Raw genomic sequence first — 21,275 nt, forward strand, 5'->3', positions numbered from 1 at the left:
TTTGAACATAAATAAGCCGCACATGTCTATAAGCCGCAGGTGCCTACCGGTTCATTGAAACAAATGAACTTTACACAGGCTTTAACGAAACACGGCTTGTAACAAAAATAAATAGGCTTTAACGAAACACGGCTTGTAACAAAACATTTAAAATTAGCAGTAAGCTTTAGTTGTCTTTTTGCACTGAGTCAATTCCTCATGCTGCTGTTTCCAACGTCTTATCATCGACTCATTAAGACCAAGCTCCCGTGCAGCAGCTCTATTTCCTTTTCCAACAGCCAGATCAATCACCTTCAACTTGAAAGCTGCATCATATGCATTTCTCCGTGTCTTTGCCATGAGGGTGACAAAATGACTACCGTAATCAGAATGATGCGAAGTTTCAGAGCGCTTGATTTAATCTAAACAGGAAACAAAAAAGTTGTTTGACCTTAACCCGTTCGGCAATTTCATTGGTCTAATGAAAGCTTCATGCTGCCAAAAAACTGAGCACGTCACAGAATGTGTTTTTTTTTAGAAAAAAAAATTGAAAGCACGAAAAATCCATATATTAGCCGCGTCATTGTTTAAGCCGCGAGGTTCAAAGCCTGGGAAAAAAGTTGTGGCTTATAGTCCGGAATTTACGGTATTTTATAACGGCTTTCTGCCAGAAGTCAAAGAGCTCTGGTTGAGTTATCTGTACAGCTGCCATTTTTCCCCTGTGCTTCCTACTAGCGTTTTCTTCTCTTCAGTTCTTCTCCACTTTGCTCCATGTACACATGCTGCTCTTCCTTCAGAAAATGTATGCATCACACCTTTATTTGCACAATTTCTCTTGTTCACTTTCGATTGTAAGTGTCCAATCACCAAAAATGACAGTCGGTAGCTACTAGCTATGCTTGTATAACTTTATGAGCTGGATTTGCCTGTCTTTGCAATTAGTTTGTTCGTTTTCACTCATTAGAATTGAGCTATTAGTTTGTGCTAATTTTGTTTGCATTCTGGTAATAGCATTCTTGTAATAGAGGCTTTTCTTGCACTTTTAGCTCCCCCTTGTCTGCTATGCTGTTAATACTGTAAATTCCGGGATAAGAGAAGGACGCTATGACAATATAGAAATCTGGATACCGCCCAAGCCTACCTTATAGTCTTTGGAACATTTCAAGTCCAAAGTGCTGGAGTAGAGAGCCAAAACAACAACAAAAATGGTTACTGTCCCAATAGTTTTGGAGCTCACTGTATACAAATACATTTCTGCCTCATCATTTGATTGCCTTCAACAACAGTAACGTCATTTATAGCAACAATAACAATTTACTTCATAACAATATGTTTTCAGAACATGGTTTGACCAATACGGGTATTTAGTTACCATATGGATGGTACTTACCAGGTGGCCTCCATTTTAAGTTCTCCCTCAGTTGGACATCTACCTGGAGCCATGTGGGCTTCTTAGGGTGGGGAAGAGGGGAATCAGCGAAGACAGGATGGGGCCAGGGGGAAGAGCAGGGCCACAGTGGACCCCCTCCCAGTACCCAAGGGGGCATCGATGCTCGTCCCATTCCCATCATCTGAGATGGCAGACCTCGGCCAAGGAAGCTGCAGACAGAGACATTACAAGTTCTTAGTTGATCAAATACGCCATCCACAACATAAGTGTGACATAATATGTAGAAGAAAATAAAAATCGGAAAATATTTAAATATTTGTTTTTATATAACTAATAAGATCTATTATCTAATCAATATTACTGCTTATCTGTTTGTCTGAAGAAAAATGCTCTATTTTTATTGTCCGGCCTAGACGGTTCCTTGAATTATTAAAGGGAATGAACCATGACAATGACAAAATCACATTAGGGCTGCACAATTAATTGCAATATTGACATATGCAAGATATCTTTATCGCAATATTTTGAAACAGCCAAGCCTGGTCCTGGCCGTTCTGCGGCCCTATGCAAGGCAACAAAAATTGCTGCCCTCCCATACCCCCGCAAATCTAGAATAGTCCCAGTAAGATAAATGAAAAAAATCTGAACCAATCAGACGTGTTTATGATTTGGTTCAAAGCCGGGCCAGACTACATCCCCCAAAAATTACAACCGGTCTGGACGACACTAAAAAGAGGGGCGGTCCAGACAGGATAAAATAAGACGTCATTGATCACTGGGGTATAACCTACAATGTCAGCCTGCAATGAAATTGTATGAATGCCCATTCATGTGGTAGGCCTACTGTTTGTAAAACAGGCAGTTGCGTTGGCTTTATTAGTCCTGATTCCTGCCTGTGACTACTGGATTTGGCTATTTAACAATAGAACCGCCTAGCCTTTCAGCATTCAGAAAGGATTCAAACCTGCTGACTTTTTCCATAGTTACAGCCTTATATAGCTGAAAATAGCTATGCAGCGACGCTCCCCATCCAACCTGACCGAGCTTGAGAGGATCTGCAGAGAAGAATGGGTGAATCTCCCCAAATACCAGTATGCCAAGCTTGTAGCATCATACCCAAGAAGACTCAAGGCTGTAATCGCTGCCAAAGGTGCTTCAAGAAAGTACCTTTACAATTGCATAAATAAATATTAATGGAAATATATTAAATGACAAGATATTAAAACAGTAATTTGTTGATTGGGTCAGACACTGTATTGTGCCCATATACCCATGCCTTTACACATTAATCAATTGCGTCTTCTCTTTATGCTTCGGGTCCAGTCAGCACACAGCTGACTATGGAGCCCCACAAACAAAATCGGTTGCACTGCACACTTTTCATGGGCCTTGTTTTGTGTGCACCTGCCGACTTGACATCGTGTCTTATTTGTCCCGAGTGGGAGCTGTGGTGCTTGGCGGCCTGCAGCTTCTTTCTTGGCGTTCATGTGGTTCTCACAAAGCTCACATGCCAGATCCAGTGGGATGCATGCTGCTGAGGATGCAAACACTCTTATTTAACATTTGTACACTGTGAGTGTTGCCTTACCACTCTCCATCACTGTTGTGGAGTACAGCATTGCTGGTATGTTGTTTTGCGCAGAGGGGGGGCAGCTCCCGCCTCTGTTCATTGTTCTGAGCAGGCTAGTCTTCATTGGAATCAACTTGTCTGCCAGGGGAATTGATGTGAAGAAGTTGTCCATGGTCACATTTCTGCCTTTGCCCATGTAAGGCTCCACGAGTCTCATATTTAGAAATCAAAAATGTTTTACCTACATGTGACTCAAGGAGGATTTCATAAAGCGATGGTCCTTTCCCTGCATGTCAATTACAAGATGCGCCCATCTTCTCATGTTCAATTTGACAACTGATAGGCCAAATAGTGTCATTCATCAGATAGCCTATAGACAAGATTACATTGACAAACTCTTATGTGTGAAATTAGTTTAGGTATAGTTTCGATGGGCCGGCTGTGTAGGCTGACTGGCATTGTTTCCCGCTCATCAACTTGGAGTCAAGGATATGTTTTCATTATTCTAAAGGCCTACTGAAACACACAGCATGTTTTCAAAACGTAAAAGGGTATTGTTAGGTTCTAATTATCAGAGTAAGAACTCAACGGACACTATGAAAGCTCAAACCAAATGTATTCTTCCCAAATTATCGAACAGCTGAACAGAAAACGACATTCACACAGGCACTGATATTTAACCCTTTCTCCTATGCAGTCTCCTCCTACACATCTGAACAGCCAATGCATCTCTGTTGCTAGACAGAACCTTAGTGATATCTGTTCTTCCTCACATCATCTGACCTGATCTCTGCCCCAAAGTGCTCACTCCTCCACAACTCACGGCTATCATGGTGACTGGTACCAGACTGTCTCTTCTCCCAGAGGATCCCTGATGGCTAACAACAACATATCCTGACAATGTACACGTTATACAATACCCTCTCTCCCTCAGTGACATGAATAAGTATATTCAATATTCTCAGAACCCAACAGTATCAACCCGCAAGGCATACGGTCAAATTATTTGCTGCTGGTAAATAGGCATAACACACTCATTACACTATTGTCTTTCTAAATTAAAATCAACCTTTTCACCCTCCTTATCATTGTTAGGCCTAATTTAAATTCAACTGTGAAGTAAGGTGCAGAATTATCATACATGTGTCATTAATTCAGTGAGGAGAGAGCAATGCATTAGCACCTGGCTGGGTACCAATGTCCTACAGCACATTGTCTTGGCGGATTAAGTTAGCAATAAGTGTGGGGGTGAAAAAAAAAAGAAACTGGTAAAAAGACTAAATACTTTTCTGTTTGTGATTTTAAAATTCTGACAAATGAGCAGACATTTAGGAAATGTCAGGGATGGAGCAGGGGTTTTTTTTGGCTGCTTTTTTTATTCATTTACAAAATCAAATGGCTGGCTGTTGGCCTATGGCGGTTCTAGTGTTAAAGGGATACTTTGGGATTTTGGCAATGGTAAACATTTTATGTCTCTGCATCCAGTATGAAGGAAGTTAGGTCATTTCACAAGCCAATGCTAACTAGAGTTAGCGCAATGACTGGGAGTCTATGGTATCTCCTAGCATGCTAGCAACTCCCTTCAAACTACACGCAGACATAAAAATGGTATCCACGAGTTCATCTGACTCTGGGGAGGTAGATGAAGGGCTTCATTGACAAAATCCTGAAGTATCCCTTTAAGCTCTGAATATCAGCTATCCAACTTGATCAGGAGTTATTCTGAGCCTATTTGTTCAATGAGAATCAATGTGTTTACACAGAAGGAAATGCAGAAGTATTCTCCTTTCACTATGATCAGCTCGTTTGTACGGATACAAAATTGAAACCACTGATCATGACAATTTAGCCCATGGGGTGAAACTCTAGTACCGCAGTTGTGAGCAGCCTGAGAGTCCATTCCATATTGTCTATTCTACTTTGACCTGTCCTGTTTTTAGGCTATGGTGTTTGTAGGGTTGTCCGACCAAAAAAAGTTGTCTGTTCTTTCAATATATTGACACATCCTATGTGTTTTAAACAACTCAACTATATTCACTGAGCTTATCTGATGCTTTAAGCACACAGTTTGATTAAATAATTAAGACACAAATGACTAGAAGGAGTCTGACCAGCAATTGATTTGATTGTGCCAGGCTGGGCTCAGACTTGCTGTGCTGTGTTAAAAAAAAAAAAAGACTGAGTGACTGTGACTAGCACCCGTTGTCTCTCTCTCCTCCCTGCTGCAGCGACCACCAGAGAACAGTGTTTATCCCGCTGTCCATGTTGCTGGAGCTGCAATGTAATTACAGCCATTTCTGACTGAAAAGTTCTGATACCGAAATTCCTAATTTGTTTAGGAAAAACATTCCCTATTCCCTCAACCCTTGCTCTCTTTACGTGACATATATGCATCGCATGCATGTGACCAAAGACCTATTCACACGGGACTAGTATCACTAGAGAACGTTGGTTATGTAATTATTACAATGATTCGGACAGAATTAGTTTTTTCCAAACCCACGTAATTTTTTCCAATAAATTGACAGTTATGAAGGTTTTTATTCTAGGAGCGAAGATACAGTATTTCAACATATCCAGGTGATGGGGCCACACTGATAACTCAAGTTTCTAAACCATACCATCTTTCCTATTGTGTCGCCATTATATTTGAATTGAGGAAGTGTCATTAGGATATTTTTATGAATGCCCCCCAGCATTCAGATGTGAGCTAAACAGTGCAATTGCACTTGAGATGCATTTTAAGGCTATGGATGAGAAAGTTAACATATAATTTTCAAACGTTAGGTCAGATGTATGCTGCTGCTTTGTGATCTATTAACAGCAAACATTGCATTAAATAGGCCCCAAAAAAATTACTGGTGCATTTGGCAATATTCAATTCATACGCACAAAAAATATAAACAAAAGAATTCACCGCAAAAGTTGATAGGCAACATGTAGGCCATTCATTTATAACTTATGCGCAGCACTTAGTTCAATTTATCGAATCAGTTATTGTTTTCTTGCGCAAAAAGCGAGCAACACCTGTCAACACAGACATTTCTCTCAAAACACAGGGATGTTGATTCGCACGGGACTAGTGTTATCAGAGGACCTTGAAGTTGGCCAAAAAACAGTAGGTTATTTTGGCTAGAATTGTTACTCTCCTGCCATTTAAAAACTACTGACATGGCAGATTCGGACGGGGCTAAAATTACAGATGCTGTTTTGTGGTCGTGCACATAATTACATTACCTGACACCCCCAGTAAAACTAATCCTGTCCGAATAGGGCCTGACCTATATCAGATCTTAATCACATCAATAAGTTGGTTATAAACAAACTCTGAACACGTAACGCATGACAGCGAAATGGATCCAGATGACATGACAAAAAAAATTGAAACGGGGGAATAGTTAAAGGTTGCTCAGGAGGCAAAGGGAAAGTCAGATGTGTGGAATAAATGTGACTAGTTGTGGAAAATACTGGAGATCAAGAAAAGGTAAGGAGCAAGCGCTGCATGTATATTATGAGTGCCAAACGGGTGCGGTATAGATTACAATATCTTTTTTATGAAAGTTTGGAACAATGTAAACAACACTAAATAAAGTATAAGCTTACTAGTCTAACTTTTTTTGTTAGGCCTTTATTACAACAGTCACATTCCTTTGTGAAAGCAATTTCCGAAATCGAATGGTTTATTTGTTTAAGCTAATTATTCAAGGCTCGCTTTATTTTAAAACTAAAATTGATTGCATTTCAAATCATGAACGACTCTTATGCTGTGTGATGACATAAACGAATGAATGATAGATACAGTAGCCTATAGAAGTATTGAAATATAGGCAATAAGGAGATCAAGAAAATGTTGTATTATTATTAATATAATTCCAGACAATTTGGAGCAGTATAAACACTAAATAAATTATATCTAATAACAGATAGGCTGTTAAGAAAGAACGTGTAAAGCCTATTACAGAAAATCAAAGATTAAGAAGAGCCAAATTTGTGAAATTGTTTACTTGATATGTCATTGCGTGAGGCTTGGTGCTCACGGAATCTGTAGGCTAACAAACACTCAGACAGGCAACTGAAGCAGGATCTGTCTAATGTCTGTAGATGTATTGATGATGTATAATGCCAGGCACATTTAACAGTTAGGCTATTGATTATAGACCTAATTAAGTTTTTCTTAATAAGAGCTGATTTCTCATCTCCTGTTTTCTCAATGCCTCCGCGGCATTGTTCTCAACATCATTATGCACATTGCAACATTGTCTAGGAAAAGGCGCCAATTCAACAGCACACTGATGTGTTTCAGAGCCGTGGACAGCGACCGCTATCCAACGAGGGAGAAAGCACATCTGTTATAAAATATAATTTTTGTTAGTGTTGCAGCATTGTTCTAATGTAATATAACCATATACAATTTCAGTAGCACAAGTGTCCGTCTTATTACATTGTCATACATATGATCTTTTGCCTGTAGGCTACAGAAAAGGCCATATACTCCTACCATATCCATTACCTGATACATTATTTACAGTGCATTCGGAAAGTATTCAGACCATAGCTGTATTTGAATACCCATACTAACATACTGTATAATAAACTCAGTAAAAGAAACGTCCTCACTGTCAACAGCGTTTATTTTCAGCAAACTTAACATGTAAATATTTGTATGAACACAACAAGATTCAACAACTGAGAAAAACTGAAAAAATTCCACAGACATGTGACTAACAGAAATGGAATGTGTCCCTGAACAAAGGGGGGGTCAAAATCAAAAGTAACAGTCAGTATCTGGTGTGGCCACCAGCTGTATTAAGTACTGCAGTGCATCTCTTTCTCATGGACTGCAACAGATTTGCCACTTCTTGCTGTGAGATGTTACCCCACTCTTCCACCAAGGCACCTGCAAGTTCCCAGACATTTCTGGGGGAATGGCCCTAGCCCTCACCCTCGGATCCAACAATTCCCAGATGTGCTCAATGGGATTGAGATCCGGGCTCTTTGCTGGCCATGGCAGAACACTGACATTCCTGTCTCGCAGGAAATCACACACAGAACGAGCAGTATGGCTGGTAGCATTGTCATGCTGGAGGGTCATGTCAGGATGAGCCTGCAGGAAGGGTACCACATGAGGGAGGAGGATGTCTTCCCTATAACGCACAGCGTTGAGATTGCCGGCAATGACAAGCTCAGTCTGATGATGCTGTGACACACCACCCAGACCATGACGGACCCTCCACCTCCAAATCAATCCCGCTCCAGAGTACAGGCCTCGGTGTAACGCTCATTCCTTCGACGATAAACGCAAACCTGACCATCACCCCTGGTGAGACTGTTAGGTTATTATTTTTCAGAGTAAATAACCCACGGACACTAGAGAACCTTCCTTTAACCAAGTTTAATTCTTCCCAAAGGTTCTGTACAGCTGTATTCAGACACCAAAACATTTCTCTCCATCACAGTTATATACATCCTACTTAAGACAAGCCTTCTCTCCAATCCTTACAGTTCAACAGAAAGAGGGTAACAGGATACCAAACCCTTATTACTCCCTTAAGGGAATCTGTCCTCCCCTCCTGACCTCAACCACTACATCTAATCCACAGATGTCCATCTGTCTCAACACGTTGCTCTGCTCCCATCCCCCAACGCATTCCACAGCTATCTGTCTTTCTACAGAGACCCAGTCTCTTTCACTCCTTAATATTCTATGCTTCTTCTCTATCATTTATTTAATATCTCAATGTTCAAAATGTCGATTTCAACAAGACAAAACCGCGACTCGTCAGTGAAGAGCACTTTTTGCCAGTCCTGTCTGGTCCAGCGACGGTAGGTTTGTGTTTTTCAGAGTCAGTAGAAAGGCCTCTTTAGCGTCCTAAGTTTTCATAACTGTGACCTTAATTGCCTACTGGCTGTAAGCTGTTACTGTCTTAACGACCGTTCCATGTTCCTTAACTGTTTATGGTTCATTGAACAAGCATGGGAAACAGTGTTTAAAATCCTTTACAATGAAGATCTGTGAATTTATTTGGATTTTTAAGCATTATCTTTGAAAGACAGGGTCCTGAAACTGACGTTTCTTTTTTTGCTGGGTTTACATACTATTTGTTCATTTTAGTATACTGTAAACTAACGGTATCCTTTCAGATGAGCGTACTAGCACTTCGCCTGTCTACCGGAAGTTGATGCTTTTGCTATGCAACCTCTTGCTAGCTATTTAGCATAAGAAGTTACTAGCTAGACATTTTACGACTTCGAGTGTGTTCGTAAATTCCATCTGGAGTGCGCTCTGGGCGTTCGTAAATTCAGAGCGTTGTCAGATTGTCCATTCGTAAATTCAGAGCGTTTCACTCTCGGAGCATTCAGAGCGCACACTGGACGCTCTGGCCGGTCTGCGGCCAACAAGGCAGAGTTCATCTCAGCCTATGCTACCCTCCAGTCCCTCGACTTCTTGGCGCTGACGGAAACATGGATTACCACAGAAAACACTGCTACTCCTACTGCTCTCTCCTCGTCTGACCATGTGTTCTCGCATACCCCGAGAGCATCTGGTCAGTGGGGTGGTGGCACTGGAATCCTCATCTCTCCCAAGTGGACATTCTCTCTTTCTCCCATAAGCCATCTGTCTATCTCCTCTGAATTCCATGCTGTCACAGTCACTAGCCCATTCAAGCATAACATCCTTATCATTTATCACCCTCCAGGTTCCCTTGGAGAGTTCATCAACGAGCTTGACGCCTTGATAAGTTCCTTTCCTGAGGATGGCTCACCCCTCACAATTCTGGGTGACTTTAACCTCCCTACATCTACCTTTGACTCATTTCTCTCTGCCTCCTTCTTTCCACTCCTCTCCTCTCTTGACCTCACCCTCTCACCGTCCCCCCCTACTCACAAGGCAGGCAATACGCTTGACCTCATCTTTACTAGATGCTGTTCTTCTACTAATCTCACTGCAACTCCCCTCCAAGTCTCCGACCACTACCTTGTATCCTTTTCCCTCTCCAAAACTACTCACTCTGCCCCTACTCAGATGGTTTTGCGCCGTCGCAACCTTCGCTCTCTCTCTCCTGCTACTCTCTCCTCTTCCATCCTATCATCTCTTCCCTCTGCTCAATCCTTCTCCAACCAATCTCCTGATTCTGCTTCCTCAACCCTCCTCTCCTCCCTTTCTGCATCCTTTGACTCTCTATGTCCCCTATCCTCCCGGCCGGCTCGGTCCTCCCCTCCTGCTCCGTGGCTTGACGACTCATTGCGAGCTCACAGAACAGGGCTCCGGGCAGCCGAGCGGAAATGGAGGAAAACTAGCCTCCCTGCGGACCTGGCATCTTTTCACTCCCTCCTCTCCACATTTTCTTCCTCCGTTTCTGCTGCTAAAGCCACTTTCTACCACTCTAAATTCCAAGCATCTGCCTCTAACCCTAGGAAGCTCTTTGTCACCTTCTCCTCCCTCCTGAATCCTCCTCCCCCTCCTCCCCCCTCTCTGCAGATTACTTTGTCAACCATTTTGAAAGAAGGTTGACGACATCCGATCCTTGTTTGACACACTGGTCCTGCTCACATTGCCCTACCCTATGCTTTGACCTCTTTCTCCCCTCTCTCTCCAGATGAAATCTTGCGACTTGTGATGGCCGGCCGCCCAACAACCTGCCCGCTTGACCCTATCCCCTCCTCTCTTCTCCAGACCATTTCCGGAGACCTTCTCCCTTACCTCACCTCGCTCATCAACTCATCCTTGACCGCTGGCTACGTCCCTTCCATATTCAAGAGAGCGAGAGTTGCACCCCTTCTCAAAATACCTACACTCGATCCCTCCGATGTCAACAACTACAGACCAGTATCCCTTCTTTCTTTTCTCTCAAACTCTTGAGCGTGCCGTCCTTGGCCAGCTCTCTTGCTATCTCTCTCAGAATGACCTTCTTGATCCAAATCAGTCAGGTTTCAAGACTGGTCATTCAACTGAGACTGCTCTTCTCTGTCACGGAGGCTCTCCGCACTGCTAAAGCTAACTCTCTCTCCTCTGCTCTCATCCTTCTAGACCTATCTGCTGCCTTTGATACTGTGAACCATCAGATCCTCCTCTCCACCCTCTCCGAGTTGGGCATATCCGGCGCGGCTCACTCTTGGATTGCGTCCTACCTGACAGGTCGCTCCTACCAGGTGGCGTGGCGAGAATCCGTCTCCACACCACGTGCTCTCACCACTGGTGTCCCCCAGGGCTCAGTTCTAGGCCCTCTCCTATTCTCGCTATACACCAAGTCACTTGGCTCTGTCATATCCTCACATGGTCTTTCCTATCATTGCTACGCAGACGACACACAATTAATCTTCTCCTTTCCCCCTTCTGATAACCAGGTGGCGAATCGCATCTCTGCATGTCTGGCAGACATATCAGTGTGGATGACGGATCACCACCTCAAGCTGAACCTCGGCAAGACGGAGCTGCTCTTCCTCCCGAGGAAGGACTGCCCGTTCCATGATCTCGCCATCACGGTTGACAACTCCATTGTGTCCTCCTCCCAGAGTGCTAAGAGCCTTGGCGTGACCCTGGACAACACCCTGTCATTCTCCGCTAACATCAAGGTGGTGATCCGATCCTGTAGGTACATGCTCTACAACATTCGCAGAGTACGACCCTGCCTCACACGGAAGCGGTGCAGGTCCTAATCCAGGCACTTGTCATCTCCCATCTGGATTACTGCAACTCACTGTTGGCGGGGCTCCCTGCCTGTGCCATTAAACCCCTACAACTCATCCAGAACGCCGCAGCCCGTCTGGTGGTCAACCTTCCCAAGTTCTCACACGTCACCCCGCTCCTCCGCACACTCCACTGGCTTCCAGTTGAAGCTCGCATCTGCTACAAGACCATGGTGCTTGCCTACGGAGCTGTACCTTCAGGCTCTGATCAGTCCCTACACCCAAAGAAGGGTACTGCGTTCATCCACCTCTGGCCTGCTCGCCTCCCTACCTCTGCGGAAGCACAGTTCCCGCTCAGCCCAGTCAAAACTGTTCACTGCTCTGGCACCCCAATGGTGGAACAAGCTCCCTCACGACGCCAGGACAGCGGAGTCAATCACCACCTTTTGGAGACACCTGAAACCCCACCTCTTTAAGGAATACCTGGGATAGGATTAAGTAATCCTTCTAACCCTCCCCCCCTACCCTCCCCCCCCAAAAAATATATAGATGTACTATTGTAAAGTGGTTGTTCCACTGGATATCATATGGTGAATGCACCAATTTGTAAGTCGCTCTGGATAAGAGCGTCTGTTAAATGACGTAAATGTAAATGAGTAAGGTTGATCCGAGCGTTTTGACCTCACAACAGCAGTGAAGCACCCAAGCTAACTGGCTAACGTTGGCTAGCTACTTTCAGATACAAATGAGAGAACACCTCACTCTGACCATTTTACTCGCCCTTGCAGAGCTGGTTAGGCTGTTTTCATGTTATCCAGAGCATTGGTGACTGTATCTGTGCTGCTGGCAACAATTTAATTACGCTTTTTTGCCAACGTTTACCAACTCCGGCCATATTCAACGGGTGTTGAGCGTTCGTAAATTCATCAGTTATTCTGCGCTCTGGCACACAGACGAGAGTGCTCTGAAATCAGAGTAGATAGCCAGAGCGAATTTACGAACGCACCCTTAGTACATACTGCTGTAATGTTGTGCTGCGGTTCGTAAGGGCAACGTAGCTAACAAATTGTCAGCCAAAGTAACTTATTTGAAAAGTCATTACTTTATTACATTGCTCACCATTTTCTTAACATTTGTCATAATTAGTAAAAGCTATGAAATTGTCTCCGCTCTCGGACTTTGGCTGCATATTTTCCGCCATTTTCTTGAAATCTGAAAAAGTTGTGAAGCCACGCCCCAAAAATTGTATTATGGTCCCTAAAACCATTTAAATAGTGTCCACTGCTTGTATACCTCGTATTTTGACAAATTTAGTACTACATCAGAAGTTTTGGCATACTAACTCTATCCATACTATGACCAATAAGCATACTACATAATTTATGTCGCAAATACTATGGTTAGTGTGGTTAGTAAGAGTATTCGAACACAGCTCATTACTTTTTCCACGTTTTGTTACGTTACAGCCTTATTTTAAAATTGATTAAAAAAAAATTCCCTCAATCTACACATAATACCCCATGATGACAAGCCATAAACAAAAAACGTATGTAAATGTGATAAGTATTCAGATCCTTTACTCAGTGCTTTGTTGAAGCACCTTTTGCAGTGATTACAGCCTCGAGTCTTATTGGGTATGACACTACAAACTTGGCACACCTGTATTTGGGGAGTTTCTCCCATTTTTCTCTGCAGATCCTCTCAAGCTCTGTCAGGTTGGATAGGGAGCGTCACTATACAGCTATTTTCAGGTCTCTCCAGAGCTGTTTGATAGGGTTCAAGTCCGGGCTCTGGCTGGGCCACTCAAGAACATTCAGAGACTTGTCTCGAAGCCACTCCTGCGTTCTCTTGGCTGTGTGCTTAGGGTCGTTGTTCTGTTGGAAGGTGAACTGTCGCCCCAGTCTGAGGTCCTGAGCACTCTGGAGCAGATTTTCATCAAGGATCTCTGTACTTTGCTCCGTTCATCTTTTGATCCTGGCTAGTCTCCCTTTTGCTGCCGCTGAAAAACATCCCCACAGCATGATGCTGCCACCACCATGCTTCACCGTAGGGATGATGCCAGGTTCTCTCCAGATTTGTTGCTTGGCATTCAGACCAAAGAGTTCAATCTTGGTTTCATCAGACCAGAGAATCTTGTTTCTCATGGTCAGAGTCCTTTAGGTGCCTTTTGGCAAACTCCAAGCAGACTGTCATGTGCCTTTTACCGAGGAGTGGCTTCCATCTGGCAGAGATGGTTGTCCTTCTGGAAGGTTCTCCCATCTCCACAGAGGAACTATGGAGCTCTGTCAAGTGTGACCATCGGCCAGCTCTAGGAAGAGTTTGTGGTTACAAACTTCTACCATTTAAGAATGATAGAGGCCACTGTGTTCTTGGGGACATTCAATGTTGCTGAAATCTTCCCTAGATCTGTGCCTTGACAAAATCCTATCTCGGAGCTCTACGGACAATTCCTTCGACCTGATGGCTTGGTTTTTGCTCTGACATGCACTGTCAACTGTGGTACCTTCATATAGACAGGTGTGTGCCTTTCCAAATCATGTCCAATCAATTGAATTTACCATAGGTGGACTCCAATCAAATTGTAGAGAAACATCTCAAGGATGATCAGTGGAAACAGGATGCACCTGAGATAAATTTCAAGTCCCATAGCAAAGGGTCTGAATACTTACATAAATACTTTTTTTTTTGTTTATGTATAAATCTGCAAAAATGTGTGTAGATTGATGAGGATTTTATTTAATCAATTTTAGAATATGGCTTTAATGTAACAAAACGTAACAAACCTGACAGAGCATGAGGGGATCTGCAGAGAAGAATAGGAGAAACTCCCCAAATACAGGTGTGCCAAGCTTGTTGCGTCTTACCCAAGACTTGAGACTAATCGCTGCCAAAGCCACTTCAACAAAGTACTGAGTAAAGGGTCTGAATACTTATGTAAATGTGATTTCACTTTTTTTGCAAAAAACAAAAACTGTTTTTGCTTTGTCATTACGGGGTATTGTCTGTAGATTGATGAAGGGGAAAAAAACAATTGAATCCATTTTAGAATAAGGCTGTGTGTAACGTAACAAAATGCGGAAAAAGTCAAGTCACATACACACTGAAGAGTGGGAAGTCTGATTTAACTTCACATAGACAATGGATAATGAATTAATAAGGAGATGGGCATATTATGATAAGGATATGCGAGTGGGATTCCTGTATATACACAGCATGAATTATGAATTCTAGAAGCATTACTGCCAGGCCCCAAAATACCTTTTGCCCCAGGCTAAATAGAATGGTTTGAGTTTACCACGTCATTCTCCTTCCTGCCTGCTGCCTCGGCCTATCATGTCCTCAGGGAACCCGTCTCTCCCCAGGCCAGCGACTGCCACTGCTCCAGTAGGGGTTGTCTGTGGTTTTAGCTCTGCTCCAAAATCTCCGACAGCACCCCTTTCTGTGCCAAAAAGAACACCAGAGAAACACCAGGGGATTCATCCCTATCCTAATTCCTGGGGCCTCATTTCATACATAAGGAAATCAACCAAGCGTACCAGTTTCCTAAATCTTTTAAAGCTCTAATTATGATTTGACTATGTTACATTTTTACAGGAGTGTTCAGTACTTCTATTTATTGCGTACAGAAGATGGCATAACTTTAGCGCATCAATATTTGACAGATTTCTAATATTCTGACTTTTTTCCAAAGTAACGGCCAACCATTATTCTTAACCCTAGTCATTTTAACTACCGCTGAGCGATTAATGGATTTTGGAGGTCGGTTCGGTTTTGATTATTAAAAAATACAAGTTTTCAATTTTGGTTTTGATTATTTGTGTTGATGCTCTAACACAGAATAAAACCATGAATAAAATCCCCATAATGGTAATGACTGCCCATTACTGCTTATCACTTATTAACCATAATTTATTCACAAACACTTTACAAAAATATTTCAGTTGTGTATATTACATTGGATTTATTTGATGACTATTATTTAATTCCAAGTCATCTCAATAGAGTTGCTGCCTATGCTGTAACTCTTTTGTAGTTCTTCAAAGTAAATAAGGCATACTTCTTTGACTGCTGAATACCAATTATCAATCACTTTGATCATGTATTTTCAGGTAGAGAAACAACAGCTGCTCTATTTCCCCTCACAATCATGCATTCTTGTCTCTTCTGTAGCAGGTGTTAAAGAAACACAGACCGGACAAGTAAATGTGCAATGGATTATGGTCATTGTAGTTAATTAACTCATTTTATGCACTAAATTATGTAGTATATTGGTCTGTTGGAAACTACAACTCCCTACTACATCACACAGTTCAAGCTGGCTCTGAAATTGCAGGCATTGAGCTCCACAGAAAAAAACTGAACGAAATGGAATTCAAATAATTGAACTGATGTAGGTCAATTAGTTGTTTAAAAAACAAAAAAATAGCCAACATTTTGGTTAATCATTCAGCACTAATTTGAACTCAAACTCAGTGGAAAACATGATCTTCCCAGTTAGTTTGATCCTGTATGCCTTCATCTCTGGCAAAGTGGGTGGGGTTATATCATGCCTGTTTGGCCCTGTCCGGGGATTTCATCGGATGGGGCCACAGTGTCTCCTGACCCTTCCTGTCTCAGCCTCCAGTATTTATGCTGCAGTAGTTTGTGTCGGGGGGCTAGGGTCAGTCTGTTACATCTGGAGTATTTCTCTTGTCTTATCCGGTGTCCTGTGTGAATTTAAATATGCTCTCTTCTAATTCTCTCTTTCTCTCTCGGAGGACCTGAGCCCTAGGACCATGCCTCAGGACTACCTGGCATGATGACTCCTTGCTCCCAGTCCACCTGGCCATGCTGCTGCTCCAGTTTCAACTGTTCTGCCTGCGGCTATGGAACCCTGACCTGTTCACCGGACATGCTACCTGTCCCAGACCTGCTGGAACCCTGACCTGTTCACCGGACGTGCTACCTGTCCCAGACCTGCTGTTTTCAACTCTCTAGAGACAGCAGGAGCGGTAGAGATACTCTCAAAGATCGGCTATGAAAAAGCCAACTGACACTTACTCTTGAGTTGCTGACTTGTTGCACCCTCGACAACTACTATGATTATTATTATTTGACCATGCTGGTCATTTATGAACATTTGAACATCTAGGCCATGTGCTGTTATAATCTCCACCCGGCACAGCCAGAAGATGACTGGCCACCTCTCATAGCCTGGTTCCTCTCTTGGTTTCTTCCTAGGTTTTGGCCTTTCTAGGGAGTTTTTCCTGGCCACCGTGCTTCTACACCTGCATTGCTTGCTGTTTGGGGTTTTAGGCTGGGTTTCTGTACAGCACTTTGAGATATCAGCTGATGTAAGAAGGGCTTTAGAAATACATTTGATTTGATCTCTAGCCAAGTGTCCCAAATGGCACCCTATTAGCTATGTAGGGCACTACTTTTGGGCCCTGATCAGAAGTAGTGTACTACATTGGGAATGGGGTGCCATTAGGGACATAAACCTAGTCTTTCATAAAGTCATTATAACTCACCCACTGGCGGAGCTCCCCTACCCCAGGAGGTCTTTGAGGGTTCGATTCCAATGCCTCTGAACATGGACACCAGAGACGACCCCTGGCCTTGGATGGGCATGTCCACCTGCCAATTACAATATCGTTACAAGAGCTATGCGAGAGCCAAACCTGGGCTCAAATGGTATTTGAACAATTCCCGAATGGACTAGGTGAAAAATGTTGGTGTGCCCTTGAGCAAAGCACTTAACCCTAAATTGCTCTGGATAAGAGCGTCTGCTAAATGTAAGTGTGTCATCTGTCCTTGATTGAGCTTGCAATGAGTGCAATGGAACTAACTGAATAGTCCCATAAGCGCAAACCACCTTGAACCCTAGTCTGATTTGGAGTTAGGAGAAAGACTTTACAAACCCTAAGTAACACAACCCTGCTTGATTACTACTTCTACTTCAGGCCAGACTTGTGTGATCGGCTGACCTGGAGGACCTTGACCAGTGAGGCTCCAAACCCCTCTTGCCACCCCTACCACCGACTCAGCTGACGAAAGAAGCAGCCCTCTTGTGCGGCCAAGCCCACCATCTTCTGATGTGGGCATGAGTATCCCCCTGGCGAAGGCAATGGAGAGCTCGCTCGCTGGGAAGGGCACTCCTCTCCCATACTGCATTAGCAGTGAATCACCAGGGTTGATGAAACCCCTGGCTCTTCCTGTTGCTGGCTTATCTGACAGAAGTCCTCCCTCCTGCTGCTGCAGGCAAGTCATGTGGGAGGCTTGGGAACTAGGCTTGTTTGGATCCATTCCAACTAGCTTCTCTCACATTCAATGCTTGTGAGATGCAAAAGGACATATGGAAACTTGCTAAACCCTGAGAATGCTCCAGATGGCAATATGCACATGTATTTTCTCATAATGAAAATACCTACTTTGCTAGTATCAAAACACGTATGGAAAATGTATTATGACGGGGCAAAAGACAGGAGGCGACTTGCTGGGTTTGCTCAACACTTGAGTTCACTCAGCAAGGCTCAGCCGCCAAGCCAATTCATGTCAGGGTAAAATTTGCAATATCTACGCCCGAGAAAGCAACCGGTTGCTGCCAGTCGGGGAAAGTTAGCCGGCTAACTAGTTGCATGTGTTTTTCCTCTCTAACATTCATTAGACTAGTAACGTAAACTACTCAGACATGTTATACCAACATCAATATTGCAATTTCTAGTGTTTTAACAACAGCTAATGAATGCTAGCAGCAAGCGTGACTGCTTTTTCTTGCAAAAACATACACCGGTGGAAAAGGTAACGCGAGAGACAATCATATTTCAGCATGCGTCGCTATTTCGTTGCGTGATACGTTCTTTACAATTCAAACAGAACGCCAAACCTTATTTTCATCAACTTTTGCTGTATTTACAGGACTCGCATCTCAAAATGTGTACCGACCTGTCTGCCACTTGACAACTGTAGCCAAAATTACGGAATGTCTGGAAACACCCTGGTAAATCGAACAAATGTGTCAAAAGTGCATTGGTTCACGATAGCTGTCAATCGGGAAAATAATATTCAATAAAATATTTACAATTGTAATATTTTACGACAGCATACATTTTCACAAATTACGCTTTAAAAATGTTAGCAATCTATTTTATAATATCTGACATGATGTAATAGAAGACACCATCGTCAATCCTAAGCATGTCCATTGTTGATACCTGTCACGACTTCGGCCGAAGTTGGTGCCTCTCCTTGTTCGTTCGGCGGTCATCGTCACGGCTTTCTAGCTACCACCGATCCACGTTTCTTTTTCCATTTGTTATGTCTTGATTGTTCACAACTGTTTCCCATATCGTTATGATTATTTTCCCTATTTAACCCTCTGGTTCTCATTATGTTTTGTGCGTGATTGTTTGCTTGTCATCGTGTTTTGTGTCAGGATTATTTATCCCTGCGTGGATTTTGACTAATGAGTTTCTTCGAGAGTAAAGTACTGTAATGACCCTGCTGGGTCATAAAGGAAAAAGTGACGGACTCTAGGTGTGCAGGTCAGAACACAGGTTTATTCCTAAACTGGGCTATTGTTCAGGCCACAGCCCACGCCGCTAAATGCCGAACGTACACAATTATACCAAGTCTAATTAAGGGTTACTCCCATAGGAACAGAGCAAGGCCCCGAACAGAAAGAGAGAGAAGATGAGACAGTAATCCCTATTTATGCATTTCCAAATCCCGCGGGATTACCCATCATACCCCCCCAACCTTTCCCTCTGTCCTGACATATTTAACCCCTGCTAGTAGCCATGAGAACCATAACACACCCACAAACACAGAACACAATACCGGGTCGTTACATAGCCCCCCCCTTTCTAAACCCTAGCCCCTAGGGTTACACAACAAAATCCTTAAAACGACCCGGAGGTCGCATCAGTCTCTTGGGCCTCCCCGTGGCTCTCACCGGTGAACCCCCAGAACACTCATCTGCACCAATGTCATTTCCAGCGCCCTCCGAAGAAGCAGCCCCCATCCCAGGCTCAGGTTACGCTAGAGTCTCCTCGTTAGACTGTTCCCGTGGGCTCACATCAGAGACCTCACTCCCATTTCCTACCGTTTTCCTCCCTCTGTAGGGTGCCAATCGGTCCCGGTGGACCACCACCTTCCTGCTCCGTGGGGGGACCTCCACCCGGTACGTCACCTCCCCCACTCTCTCTATCACCAGACACGGCCCCACCCATGCACTGTCCAGCTTTGGGCACCGCCCCTTCTTGCGCGTGGGGTTGTGAAGCCACACACATTCTCCCGCTCCAAAGTGCCTCCCCCTAGCGCGCGAGTCGTAGTGGCGCTTTTGGCGCACCCCTGCGTTCTCGAGTTGCTCTCTTGCGAAGGTGTGAGCCGCTTCTAACCGGTTCTGCAGACGACACACATAGTTCGGGCCAGGCAAAACCCCGTCGTCATTATCAGGAGGGTGGCCAAACGTCAGTTCGGCTGGGGTGCGCAACTCACGACCTAACATTAGTAGCGCTGGAGCACGCAGTCGACTCTTGAACAGCCGACCTACATGCCATAAGAATAAACGGTAAGTGGGTATCCCAATCTCTCTGGTGTTTTGAGGTAACGATGGCCAGCTGCTGTGCTAACGTTCTGTTAAATCTTTCCACCAGCCCATCACTCTGGGGGTGAAGCGGAGTAGTGCGCGTCTTCTCCGCGCCTAACCGTCTACACAACTCTGAGAACACCCGTGACTCGAAGTTTCTCCCCTGGTCGCTGTGAATAGACTGTGGCACCCCAAACCGACTGATTATTCCCCCCACCAACGCATCAGCTACTGTCTCTGCCTCCTGGTCTGGGAGAGCGTAAGCCTCCGGGCCACTTGGTGAAGTAGTCCATAGCGGTTAGAATCCACCTGTTACCTCTGTCTGTGGTTGGAAACGGCCCCACTATGTCTACTCCCAGTCTCTCCATGGGCTCCCCTACTGGGAATTGTTGTAGGAGGGCGTGTGACTGACCTGGAGGTCCTTTTTTAGCAGCACACTCGTCGCACTGCCTACAAAAGTCCTCAACATCCCTCCTGTGCCTGGCCCAATAGAAGCCTTTACGCACGCGCTTTAACGTTTTGGAGACCCCAAAATGCCCTGCGCCAACTCCCCCATGAAGCTGCTGTAACACGCTCCCCTGCAGCCTTTTGGGCACCACTACCTGCCACGTAATTTCTCCAGTCGCTGGCTTTTTCCACCCCCTCTGGAGCACTCCCTCAGCCACTCTAAGGACTGTGAATTTAGCCCACAGTCCCTTGGTGACTGGTGATAGAGGGGCTACTTCCCCCCACGGCGGTCGTCTTCTCTCTTCCACCCACCGCAGCACAGGACGCAGCTCTGCGTCCTCCTCCTGGCGACGCCTCCACTCCCCAACGTCCACAGCCTCGGCACTCTGTCACACTCAGCTGACTCACCGTGGCGGTGACTCCCTCCTCCCTGCACAGTTCTCTCTCTCGCTCCACCCGTTTGGCGCAGTACCCACAGCCATCCTCAGCACACGGGCGGCGGGACAAGGCGTCTGCATTGCTGTGGCGAAGGCCGGCTCTGTGCTCCACCTGGAAGTCGTAGGGTTGTAGCTCCTCCAGCCAGCGGGCAATCTGACCCTCTGGCTCCTTGAAGGAGAGAAGCCACTGCAGGGCGGAGTGATCCGTCCGGACCACAAACGGCAGGCCCCCCAGGTAGTACTTGAAATGGCGTA

General features: G+C 44.5%; 1 pseudogene; it reads right to left on the reverse strand.

Moving 5' to 3' along the window:
- Nucleotides 1-17,852, reverse strand: part of LOC106580478 (piwi-like protein 2) — a 31,115-nt pseudogene extending 13,263 nt beyond the window's left edge.
- Nucleotides 17,853-21,275: the final 3,423 nt, after the last annotated feature.

Source organism: Salmo salar, chromosome 20, assembly GCF_965601325.2.
Source record: "Salmo salar chromosome 20, fSalSal1, whole genome shotgun sequence".
Classification (NCBI taxonomy): domain Eukaryota; kingdom Metazoa; phylum Chordata; class Actinopteri; order Salmoniformes; family Salmonidae; genus Salmo; species Salmo salar.